An 11,213-nucleotide genomic window follows, 5' to 3' on the forward strand; every position below is an offset into this window, starting at 1 on the left:
GATCTGTGGAAGTCTGGACTTGAGAGTAATGATTTAGAGTATCTGGACTTTCCCAGACAAACAAAAGCTGAGAGATTTCATCAACATCAGATATGTCTTACAAGAAATGCTAAAAGGAGTATTTTAATTAGTATGCAAAGGACATTTATGAGTAATAAGTAATCATCTGAAGGTGCAAAAGTGACATAATAATAAATACACAGAACAACACAGAATATTATGATGCTCTAACTGTGGTGTGTAAGTGTCTTAAGTAGAAAGACTAAACTATAAACCAATAAAAATAATAACTACAACAACTCTTCAATACATAGTATAATTAGATATAAATAGTCACAAGAAAATTTTTAAAATATCGAGGATGAAGTTAAGGCTTAAAGTCTTTATTAGTTTTTTTTATTTTTTGCTTGTTTGTCTATGAAAACAATGCTAAGTTGTTATCAGCTTAAAATAATTGTTTGTAAGATACTACTTAAAGCCTCATGGTAATTTCAAATTAAAAAACAGACAATGGTGACACAGAAAATAAATAGCAAGAAACTAAATCATATCACCAGAAACAAAAATCACCTTCACTAAAAGGAAGACAAGAAGGAAAGAGTATGGAAGAGAATACAACAAAACAGCCAGAAAATGAATGATAAAATGGCAGGAGTGAATACTTACATATTAATAATAACATTGAATGTAAATGGACAAAACTCTCCAATCAAAAGACGTATGGTGGCAGAATTTGTTTGTTTGTTTGTTTTTTGAGACGGAGTCTCACTCTGTTGCCCAGGCTGGAGTGCAGTGGCACGATGTCAGCTCACTGCAAGCTTTGCCTCCCGGGTTCACGCCATTCTCCTGCCTCAGCCTCCTGAGTGGCTGGGACGACAGGCGCCCGCCACCATGTCCAGCTAATTTTTTTGTATTTTCAGTAGAGATGGGGTTTCACTGTGTTAGCCAGGATGGTTTCGACCTCCTGGCCTCTTGATCCATATGCCTCGGCCTCCCAAAATGCTGGGATTACAGGTGTGAGCCACCTCACCTGGCCTCAGAATTGTTTTTAAAAAGAAGACCTATTAATCTATTGCCTACAAGATACTCACTTCACCTATAAAGACATACATAGACTGAAAATAAAGAGATCAAAATGGATCTTTCATCCCAATGGAAACCAAAAAAGAAAGAGTTTCTATACTTTTATCAAAATTGATTTCAAGGCAAAAACTATAAGAGACAAAAAAGATTAACATAAAATGAGAAAAGGTCAATTCAGCAAGAAGATATGACAATTTTAAATATATGTGTACCCAACACTGGAGCACCCAGACATTTAGAGCAAATATTATTACAACTAAAGAGAGAGATAGACTCCAATGCAACAAATAGCTGGAAACGTCAACACCATACTTTCAGTGTTAGACAAATATTGTGAACAGTAAATTAAAAAGAAACATCACACTTAATCTTAACCGTAGACCAAGTGGACCTAATATATATTTACAGAATAGTTCATTTAAAAGTTGCAGCATAGACATTCTTTTTCTCAGAACATGGATTATTCTCAAGGATAGAACCTAGGTTTGGCCACAAAACAATTCTTTTTTTTTTTTTTTTTTTTTTTTTTTTTTTTTTTTTTTTTTGAGACCGAGTCTTGCTCTGTCACGCAGGCTGGAGTATAGTGGTGCCATCTCTGCTCACTGCAAGCTCCACCTCTCAGGTTCACGCCATTCTCCTGCCTCAGCCTCCCAAGTAGCTGGGACTACAGGCACCCGCCACCACGCCTGGCTAATTTTTTGTATTTTTAGTAGAGACGGGGTTTCATCATGTTAGCCAGGATGGTCTCGATCTCCTAACCTCGTGATCTACCCGCCTCGGCCTCTCAAAGTGCTAGGATTACAGGTGTGAGCCACCACACCTGGCCAAAACAATTCTTAAAACATTCTATGTGTGGGATATTATCTCCAAAGCTGGAGGCATCACACTACCTGACTTCAAACTATACTACAAGGCTACAGTAACCAAAACAGCATGGTACTGGTACCAAAACAGAGACATAGACCAATGGAACAGAACTGAGTCCTCAGAAATAATACCACACATCTACAGCCATCTGATCTTTGACAAACCTGAGAGAAACAAGAAATGGGGAAAGGATTCCCTATTTAATAAATGGTGCTGGGAAAATTGGCTAGCCATAAGTAGAAAGCTGAAACTGAATCCTTTCCTTACTCCTTATACGAAAATTAATTCAAGATGGATTAGAGACTTAAATGTTAGACCTAATACCACAAAAACCCTAGAGGAAAACCTAGGTAGTACCATTCAGGACATAGGCATGGGCAAAGACTTCATGTCGAAAACACCAAAAGCAACGGCAGCAAAAGCCAAAATTGACAAATGGGATCTAATTAAACTAAAGAGCTTCTGCACAGCAAAAGAAACTACCATCAGAGTGAACAGGCAACCTACAGAATGGGAGAAAATTTTTGCAATCTACTAATCTGACATAGGGCTAATATCCAGAACCTACAAAGAACTCAAACAAATTTACAAGAAAAAAACAAACAACCCCATCAAAAAGTGGGCAAAGGATATGAACAGACATTTCTCAAAAGAAGACATTCATACAGCCAACAGACACATGAAAAAATGCTCATCATCACTGGCCATCAGAGAAATGCAAATCAAAACCACAATGAGATACCATCTCACACCAGTTAGAATGGCAATCATTAAAAAGTCAGGAAACAACAGGTGCTGGAGAGGATGTGGAGAAATAGGAACACTTTTACACTGTTGGTGGGATTGTAAAGTAGTTCAACCATTATGGAAAACAGTATGGCGATTCCTCAAGGATCTAGAACTAGATGTACCATATAACCCAGCCATCCCATTACTGGGGATATACTCAAAGGATTATAAATCATGCTGCTCTAAAGACACATGCACACGTATGTTTATTGCAGCACTATTCACAATAGCAAAGACTTGGAATCAACCCAAATGTCCATCAGTGACAGACTGGATTAAGAAAATGTGGCACATATACACCATGGAATACTATGCAGCCATCAAAAAGGATGAGTTTGTGTCCTTTGTAGGGACATGGATGCAGCTGGAAACCATCATTCTTAGCAAACTATCGCAAGAACAGAAAACCAAACAGCGCATGTTCTCACTCATAGGTGGGAACTGAACAATGAGATCACTTGGACTCGGGAAGGGGAACATCACACACCGGGGCCTATTATGGGGAGGGGGGAGGGGGGAGGGATTGCATTGGGAGTTATACCTGATGTAAATGACGAGTAGTTGGGTGCTGACGAGTTGATGGTTGCAGCACAGCAACATGGCACAAGTATACATATGTAACAAACCTGCACGTTATGCACATGTACCCTAGAACTTAAAGTATAATAATAATAATAAAAAAAAGAAAAACATGAAAAAAAACATTCTAAAATATGGAAATAACATCAAGAATTTTCTATGACCACAATGGAACAAAACAAGAAATCTATAACAAGAAGAAGTTTAGAAACTGTACAAATACATGGAAATTAAACAATATACTCTTGAATGACCAGTGGGTCAATGAAGAAATTAAGAAGAAAATTGAAAAATTTATTGAAACCAATGATAATGGAATCACAACATACAAAAACCTGTTGTATTCAGCTAAAACAGTACACAGAGGGAAGGTTTTAGGTATGGCAACCTACATCAAAAAAGAATAACGTAAAATAAACAACCTAAGAATGCATCTTAAAGAACAAGAAAAGGAAAAGCAAAGCAAACCCAAAATTATTAGCAGAAAAAGAAGATCAGAGTCAGAGCAGACATAAATGTAATTTAAAAAAAACAATACAAATAATCATGAAACAAAAAGCTATCTTTTTTGAAAAGTTAAATCAACAAACCTTTACCCACACTAAGGAAAAAAGAGAAAATACGTAAATAAAGAAAATCAGAATGAAAAATGAAACGTTACAACAGATATTGCTGAAATTCAAAGCACAGTTAGTGGCTACTGCAAGCAACTATGTGCCAATAAATTGGAAAATCTAGAAGAAATAGACAAATTTCTAAACACTTACAAACTACCAAGGGTAAACTATGAAGAAATCAAAAACTCTAACAGACAAGTAATGACATAAAAGCCATAATAAAGGTCTCCAAGTAAAGAAAAGCCTGGGAACCAATGGCTTCACTTCTGAATTGTACCGAACATATAAAGAAGAACTATTACTAATCCTTCTTAAAGTATTCTGAAAAATAGAGGAGGGAATCTTTCCAAACTCATTCTATGAGGCCAATATTACCCTGATACCAAAACCCGTTAAAGACAAAGAAAAGAAAGCTGCAGTACAATGTGAATGATGAACACTGATTCAAAAATTTTCAGAAAACTATTCTCAAACCAAATTCAACAAGTGGTATTTATCCCTGGGATGCAAAGATGGTTCAATGTACACAAATTAATCAATGTGATATATCAACAAAATGAAGGACAAATCTGCGTGATCATTTCAATTGATTCTGAAAAGCATTTTATAAATTCAACATCCCTTTTTGATGAAACCCTAAAAAACAGGGTATAGAAGTAACATACCTCAACATAATAAAAACAACATATGGCAGACCCACAGCTAATATAATTTTGAGTAGGGAAGAACTGAAAACTTTAACATCTGGAAAATGACAAGGATGCTCATTTTCACCACTGGTATTCAACATTATACCAGAAGTCCTATCTAGAACAATAAGAGAAGAGAAATATATAGTAGGCATTCACATTGGAAAGGAAGAAATCAAATTATCCTTGTTTGCAAATAATATGATCTTATATGTGGAAAAACCTAAAGATCTCACCAAAAAATGATTGGAAGTGATAAACAAATTCTGTAAAGTTGCAGGATACAAAACGAACATACAAAACTTAGTAGTATTTCTATATGCTAACAATAAACAAACGGAAATGAAATGAAAAAATGTAGTCCTATTTATAATGGCAACAAATACAATTAAATACCTAGGAATTAACTTCATTAAAGAAGTGAAATATCTCTGTAATGAAAACTATAAAACACTGATGAAATTAGAGCAGGTACCAAAAATTGGAAAGATATTTCATGTTCATGCATTGAAAGAATCAGTATTGTTAAAATGTCCATATTGCCCAAAGAAATCTACAGATTCAGTGCAATCCCTATTAAAATATCAATGACATTCTTGACAGAAATAGAAAAGAACAATCCTAAAATCATTATGGAACCCAGAATAGCCAAAGCTATTCTAAGCAAAAAGAACAACACTGGAGGAATTACATTACCTGACTTTAAATTATACTACTGAGCTATAGTAACCAAAATAGCATGGTACTGGATAAAACAGATACATAGGCCAATGGAACAGAATAGAGAACCCAGAAAGAAACCTAGGCACCTACAGTAAATCAAGTTTTGACAAAGGTGTAAAGAACATTTTTAAAATTATTATTATACTTCAAGTTCTAGGGTACATGTGCACAATGTGCAGGTTTGTTACATATGTATACATGTGCCATGTTGGTGGGCTGCACCCATTAACTTGTCATTTACATTAGGTATGTCTCCTAATGCTATCCCTCCCCACTACCCCCTCCCCACAATAGGCCCCGGTGTGTGATGTTCCCCTTCCTGTGTCCAAGTGTTCTCATTGTTCAATTCCCACCTATGAGTGAGAACATGCGGTGTTTGGTTTTCTGTTCTTGCGATAGTTTGCTGGGAATGATGGTTTCCAGCTGCATCCATGTCCCTACAAAGGACACGAATGCATCCTTTTTTGTGGCTGCATAGTATTCCATGGTGTATATGTGCCACATTTTCTTAATCCAGTCTGTCACTGATGGACATTTGGGTTGATTCCAAGTCTTTGCTCTTGTGAATAGTGCTGCAATAAACATACGTGTGCATGTGTCTTTATAGCAGCATGATTTATGATCCTTTGGGTATATACCCAGTAATGAGATGGCTGGTTCAAATGGTATTTCTAGTTCTAGATCCTTGAGGAATTGCCACAACTGGCACAAGACATAGATGCCCTCTCTCACCACTTCTATTCAACATAGTGTTGGAAGTTCTGGCTAGGGCAATCAGGCAAGAGAAAGAAATCAAGGGTATTCAGTTAGGAAAAGAAGAAGTCAAATTGTCCCTCTTTGCAGATGACATGATTGTATATTTAGAAAACCCCATTGTCTCAGCCCAAAATCTCCTTAAGCTGATAAGCAACTTCAGCAAAGTCTCAGGATACAAAATTAATGTGCAAAAATCACAAGCATTCTTATACACCAGTAACAGACAAACAGAGAGCCAAATCATGAATGAATTTCCATTCACAATTGCTTCAAAGAGAATAAAATACCTAGGAATTCAACTTACAAGGGATGTAAAGGACCTCTTCAAGGAGAACTACAAACCTCTGCTCAGTGAAATCAAAGAGGACACAAACAAATGGAAGAACATACCGTGCTCATGCATAGGAAGAATCAATATCATGAAAATGGGCATACTGCCCAAGGTAATTTACAGATTTAATGCCATCCCCATTAAGCTACCAATGACTTTCTTCACAGAATTGGTAAAGAACATTTATCGCAGAAAAGACAGTCTCTTCATTCAATGATACTGGGAAAACTGGATATTTATATGCAGAAGAATGAAACTAGACCCCTATTTCTCACCATGTACAAAAGTAAAAATGAATTAAAGACTTAAATCTAAGACCACAAACTATGAAACTGCTACAAGAAAACATTATGGAAACTCTCCAGGACATTGGTCTAAACAATGATTTTTTAAGTAATATTCCACAAGCACAAGAAAGAAAAGCAAAATGAACAAATGGGATTTTATCAAGTTAAAAGCATCTGTACAGCAAATGAAACAATCAGCAAAGAGAAGAGATAACCCATAGAATGAGGTAAAACATTTGCAAACTACCCATCTGATAATTGATTAATAACCCTAATATACAAGGAGCTCAAACAACCCCATAGAAATAAATCAGATAATTCAAATAATGGGCAAGAGATTTGAATAGACATTTCTCAAAAGAAGACATATAAATGGCAAACAGGCATATGAAGAGGTGCTCAATATCATTGATTATCAGAGAAATGCAAATCAGAACTACAATGAGGTATCATCTCACTCCAGTTAAAATGGCTTATAGCCAAAATACAGACAATAATAAGTGCTGACGAGGATGTGGAGGAAAGGGAACTCTTATACACTGTTAGTGGTAATGTCAGGTAGTACAACCACATGGAAAAGGGTTTGGAGATTCCTCAAAAAACTAGGTATAGACCTACTATATGATCCAGCAATTCCACTGCTGGGTATGCACTCAAAGGAAAGGAACTCAATATATCTAAGGGATATCTGCACTCCCATGTTTGTTGCTGCACTGTTCACAATAGGTATGACTTAGAGCAACCTAAGTGTCCATCAACAGATGAATGGATAAATAAAAAGTGGTACTTATACACAATGGAATACTATTTAACTAGAAAAATGAATGAGTTTCAGTCATTTGCAGCAACATGGATGGAACTGGAATTCATTATGTTAAGTGAAATCAGCCAGGCACAGAAAACAAACATTGCATGTTCTCACTTATTTGTGGTATCTAACAGTTATAACAATTGAAGCCATGGAGATAGAGAGTAGAAGGATGGTTACCAGATGCTGGGAAGAGTTGTGGGAGTGGGTTGGTGGGAGTCGGGAATGGTTAATTGGTACAAAAAATAGCCTGAACAAAAAAGGCCTAATTTTAGATAGCACTACAGAGCAACTATAGTCAATACTAATTTAATTTTACATTCAAAAATAACTAAAACAGTATAATTGGATTGTTTATAACACAGAGGATAAATGCTTCAGGGGATGGATACCCCATATTTCATGATGTGATTATTGTACATTATATATCTGTATCCCAAAATCTCATGTATTTTAAAAATATTTACACCTACTATGTACCTACAAAAATTAAAATTAAAAAAATGAAAATAAAATCAAATCAGTATTTTGACTTCTTTATCTGAGATTTTTAAAATTTATTTTTGATTTTGATCCATTGCTAGAAAATTATTGTGTTCCCTTGGAGGTGTAATATTTTCCTTGCTTGTTCACATTTCCTCTTGCCTTACCTTTGTATCTGAAAATCTGGTGTGACAGTTGCTTCTTCTAATTTTTTGAATTTACTTTCATAAGAGAGGACTTTTTCCTGACGATACATATGTGTGTGTGTGTGTGTGTGTGTATACACACATATATATACACACATACACATATAGATAGGTAGATATAGATATGTAAACAGATATAGATAGATATGGTGCTTTGGCTTTTATTTGGGCTATGTGTAGTAGTATAATATCTGTATGATTTTTTTTTTGGCTCTAAATAGCATCAGTGTTATTTTTTATTTCCTCGGTGTCTTAGGGTGCAGTTATTAGTAAAGACTATGGTAAAGTTTAGGATGCCAGGCAGGGCAGTCTTTGGGCCCCAGTGTTGGCAAGAGTAGGCTGAATATGCCTGTTCTTAGATGAGAGGGTGGCTTATAATGACACTCATGTTAGTGGGTCCTGGCAGGGTGAGTCTTGGTCTTCCATGTGACTTTCTTGGGTGCCAGTAGTTACAGTGATGGTCTTGGCATGTCGGTGATTTCTGGGGTTTGTCCACAGCAGGTGTGATGTGGATGATTGCGGTAGTGGTCATGGAGCAACCCACTAGAATCCAAGGATTGTGTACTGGTTTTGGTGGTGGCCTTAGCAGGTTGGGTATGCTAGTACTCTTGTGTGCTGGTGGTAGGTTTGGGTGGATTCCAACTGTGGTGGTACCAGCATGTTGTCTCAACCCAAACTCAGACCTTGGCAAGAATGTTCAATTGCTAACTGTGGTGGACTGGGCTGGGGAATCCCCAGGCCCCTGGACAGTTTGCTCATGTAGTGGGGAAAGGGGACTGGGATGGCAGATCTGTTCTCAGGCCCCTTGGTAGTACATTCAGGCACTGGCTGTGATAGGCAGTGGCAGGGTGGTTTCTAGGTTGTTGATGGGATGCTCAGGTATGTGTAGTAGTGGGTGTAGCTTGAGCTTGCCATTTGGGAGGGCAGGGCCACTCTCAGTGTGTGCAGGGTAGGCAGGTAGTTGTGGCAAGTGTGGTTTTCTCACACCTTGGTCTCATGGCAGCACACAGCAGTGCCAGTGGGATTTGTCCTCAAGGTGCACAAAAGTGCTCAGCCCCTCCTCTTTCTCCTTTGTTTGTTGGTGGCAGCAGCCGTGTTAGCCTCAGCCCTATGGCAGGATGTAGATCTTTGGAAGCTGGGCTCTCAGAATGGCACCAACTGTGTGAGTGTTACTGGGGAGGGAAGGGTCACTGTTAGTGGGAGCACTATATATCTATGGTTGTGAGGAGTGCTGTTTGCTTTTGCTTCAGTCTCATATTGCAGTGGTGATGGGATTTGTCCTTGGGATGCATGAAGGTGCCTGGCCTTCTCTATCCCTCACTGGCCTCGTTGCAGCAGTGGCAGCATCAGCTCTGGGGCAGAATGCAGTCCTTTGGGTGCTTGGCTCTTAGAATGGTGCCAAGCTGTAGTTTCTCAGGGCTCAGAAGCCTGTTTGCCTCAGTGTGAGTTCCCTCTCTACAGCAGTGCCTCTATATAATCCTTAGGCAGCTCCCTATGTTAGTCTTGTGGCCTGCGTAGGTCAAGGGGCTCTCTCATAGCTTGGACTATACAAGTCCATGATGGGAATGTAGAACCCTGGGCAGCTGTCACTTATCCTTACACCGCATCTAAGAGCTTTACTTGGCTCCAGCCATTCCCAGCCAAATAGGGTGCTTCACTTTTGTCTACTTCTTAGCCTTCAATACTTCCTATCACTTCGCTGTTGAATTCCAGTTTTCTCTCTTAGATGATATATTCAAAGTGTGAGTATCTTCTTGCTATTTTGCTCCTTTCCATGGAAGAAGTGAATACTAGCTGCATATAATCAGCCATTTTGTATTTGCCTTCATGGGAAACTTTTTATTACAGTTTCAGTCTCCTTACTCATTATGAGTTTGTTGAGGTTTTCTATGTCTTTATTGTTCAATTTTGATAGGTTTTATGTGTCCAGGAATGTATCCATTTCTCCTAGGGTTTTCAATTTGTTGACTTACAGTGGTTCATAATAGTCTCTAATATTTCTTTGTATTTCTGTGGTCTCAGCTCTTTTTGTTTATGGTTTTATATATTAGGGTCATTTCTCTTTTTTATTCATTAATCTACCCAAATTAAAGATTTGTCAATTTTATCTTTTCCAAAACAACTTTTTATTTCATTGATATTTTGGTTTTTTTGGTCTCAATTTTATTTATTTCTGCTCCGATATTTATTATGTATTTCCTTCTACTAATTTTAGATTTGGTCTGTTCTCAGTTAACTAGTTCCCTGAGGTGCATTATGGGGTTCTTTGTTTGAATTTTTTCTTTGATATAGATGTTTATTGCTGTGTATTTCTCTCTTAGTACTACTTTTGCTGTATGTTGTAGTTTTTGATATGTCACATTTCCATTTTTGTTACAATAAATTTCAAAATTATCTTCTTAATTTCTCCATTGAATAATTAGTCATTCAAGAGCATATTGTTTAATTTCCATGTGTTTGTGTATTCTCTGTGGTTTCTTTTATTACTGATTTCTAGTTTTATTCCATTGTGGTCTAAAAAGATACTTGATGTGATTTCTACTCGTTTGAATCTGTTGAGACTTGTTTTGTGGCCTAACATATGGTCTATTCTGGAGAATGTTTTATGTGCTGATGAAAAGAATATATATTCTGGAGCAGTAGGGTAGAATGTTCTGTAAATGTCAGTTAAGACTATTTGGTCTAGTGTGTAGTTTAGCTCCGTGTTTCTTTGTTGATTTTCTGTCTCAATGATTGGTCTGTTACTGAGAGTAAGATGTGTCAGTTCCCTATTATTGTTTTATCATACTTTCTCTCCTCCTAGTTCTATTAATATTTGCTTTATACAGTTGGTAGCTCTGATGTTCATGCATAGATATTTATAATTGTTAAATTCTCTCTGAATTGACCCATTTATCATTATGTAGTGACATTCTTTGTCTTTTTTATACTCTTTAGCGTATAGTCTATTTTATCTGCCATAAGTACATCTACTCCCACTTTTGATTGGTTTCCA

Source organism: Macaca thibetana, chromosome X, assembly GCF_024542745.1.
Source record: "Macaca thibetana thibetana isolate TM-01 chromosome X, ASM2454274v1, whole genome shotgun sequence".
NCBI classification, from domain to species: domain Eukaryota; kingdom Metazoa; phylum Chordata; class Mammalia; order Primates; family Cercopithecidae; genus Macaca; species Macaca thibetana.